Source organism: Lithobates pipiens, unplaced genomic scaffold (genome assembly GCF_037356315.1).
Source record: "Lithobates pipiens isolate NorthernLeopardFrog02 unplaced genomic scaffold, aLitPip1_a1.2 Scaffold_18, whole genome shotgun sequence".
Lineage (NCBI taxonomy): Eukaryota > Metazoa > Chordata > Amphibia > Anura > Ranidae > Lithobates > Lithobates pipiens.
In genome coordinates, this window is record NW_027507758.1 from 492,231,906 (window position 1) to 492,234,528 (window position 2,623).

A 2,623-nucleotide genomic window follows, 5' to 3' on the forward strand; every position below is an offset into this window, starting at 1 on the left:
CTCCATGTTTATGTTTTTCTTACACTGTATTAAGCTGTCTATAGATACTAGATTGTACTTTGCTTTATGACAGGTTCCCCTTAAAGTCATTGTAAATGTAAAATAATAATAAAAAAAAGTTTATACTTAGCTGCAGCCCCAAACTTCCTCCTCTCAGCCCCCCACTCCCTTATCACTGCGTAATGCCTCCCGCTGCTTCAACCAAAACCTGTGTGACCAGGAAGTGAAGGGAGAAAAGCGCTGTAGACGTGCACAGCACTGTATCGAATGGGGGGGGGGGTTCTACTACCTAAACATAAAATGCTGATCCTGCCTGGTTTTGCCTTCCCCCCCTGTAAGCAGCTCTACTCTGTCTTCTCCCCTCCCTCCCTGTCAGCTCCATCTGCCCACCAGCCCTCCCATCCTGCTGCTAAAATAACTGTTTTCTTTATATAGTTCCCCCTGTTAGATAACATGATGTTCCCCAGTGTATGTGATTCATAAAAATATACTGCCGAATACCTTATTTCAAAGCGGCGCTGATGTGACTGCCTGCCAGTTTTCTCCTCTCTTCTTCTCTTCCCGGCTGATGTTAGCGGAGGAACTCCGCACCTTCCACTGCAGCCGTCGGATCGGGAGAGGAGATCAGTGGGCAGACACGTGAGCTGCACTCTGAAATAAAGTATTAGACAATTCAATCTTATACACTGGGAACATCATATTATCTAACAGAGGGAAATGTAGAAAGAAAAAAAGTGCCTTTACAACTACTTTAATGCAAGGAATGCATTAAGGTAAAAATGTTTAGGCTTTATAGCTACTTTAAAACGGGTTTAGCTGATTTTTTAATGTTCTTCACTGAAATATATATATTTTGTATTTTTCAATCAAATACGACATTTATATGTTACATACATACTGGAGCTGCACGATTCTGGCTAAAATTTGTTTGTTTGTTTTTTTGCTTAGAATAAAGTTCACGATTCTTGCGACATAATATTTTTCACATTTTACAAAAAAATTGGGCTAACTTTAGTGTTTTCGTTTACTTTTTTTAGTTTAAAAAAAAAAATTAATTGAAGTGTATTTTTTCCCAAGAGATTACATTGGAAAGACCACTGCACAAATACAATATGACATAAAATATTGCCTAGGGCCTCTTCTTAAAAAAAATATATAATGTTTGGGGGTTCCAAGTAATTTCTAGAAAAAAATACTGATTTTAACTTTGTAAGAAACAAGTGTCAGAAAAATGCTTTGGACTTTAAGTTGTTAAACTTCCTTCATTTACACACTAAAGTTCATCCCTTTTGATCTAAGAAGGAAAAGTTACAATGTTTATAGTTCTCTGACAATGTTGTGAAAAATTTGGTAGGCTGTCCATTTTTTTTTTCTTTTGACAGCTGAGTGAGCAGAGAACTCTTTTAATTGTTTTTTATTGAATTGTTGCACAGGTAGGTACAGAGTACAATTTAGGTATTTGTACGTTGTTGTTGAACAAATATTAACCACTTCAGGCCCGGAAGGATTTACCCCCTTCCTGACCAGAGCACTTTTTACAATTTGGCACTGCGTCGCTTTAACTGGCAATTGCGCGATAATGCAATGTTGTACCCAAACAAAATTTGCGTCCTTTTTTCCCCACAAATAGAGCTTTCTTTTTATGGTATTTGATTGCCTCCGCCATTTTTATTTTTTGCGATATAAACGGAAAAAGACTGAAAATTTTGGAAAAAGACTGAAAATTTTGAAAAAAATTTCTTCTTTTTGTTATAAGAAAATCCAATAAACTCAATTTTAGTCATACTGTATTCAGCTGCATGTCTTTGGTAATAAAAAATGTCAATAAGCGTATATTTATTGGTTTGCGCAAAAGTTATAGCGTCCACAAACTAGGGTACATTTTCTGGAATTTACCAAGATTTTAGTTTATGACTGCCTATCTCATTCCTTGAGGTGCTAAAATGGCAGGGCAGTAAACCCCCCCCCCCCATTTTGGAAAGTAGACACCCCAAGGAAATTGCTGAGAGGCATGTTGAGCCCATTGAATATTTAATTTTTTTGTCCCAAGTGATTGAATAATGACAAAAAAATAAATAAATTTACAAATAGTTTTTACTAAATGATATATTGCTCACACATGCCATGGTTATATGTGGAATTGCACCCCAAAATACTTTTTGATGCTTCTCCTGAGTACGGGGATACCACATGTGTGGGACTTTTTGGGAGCGCACCTCTAGGCCCCCGAAAACTAGAGGTGCGCATCTTCACTTGCCTCATGATTCGATTACGATGTCAACGATTCGATTCCACAATGCATCACAATTACAGCGCAAGTGCTTTTTATTCTATCTGTTCTTTAAAAAAAAGAGACAACACTCCCTGCATGTAGCAAAGTCTAAACACAGCAGACAACAACTTAAAGGATCTTCAGGCTCTCCCCCAAAATACTAGGGGAGATGGTCAGAGACTGCAGACATGATACAAGAGATGGTCAGAGACTACAGACCTACTGCAAGAGATGGTCAGAGACTGCAGACATTGGCATGTTTGAGCAATATATCATTTAGTGACAACTTTGTGCAAAAAAAATAAAAAAATTTCCCGCAACTTGTGTCACAATAAAATATTTCATGGATTC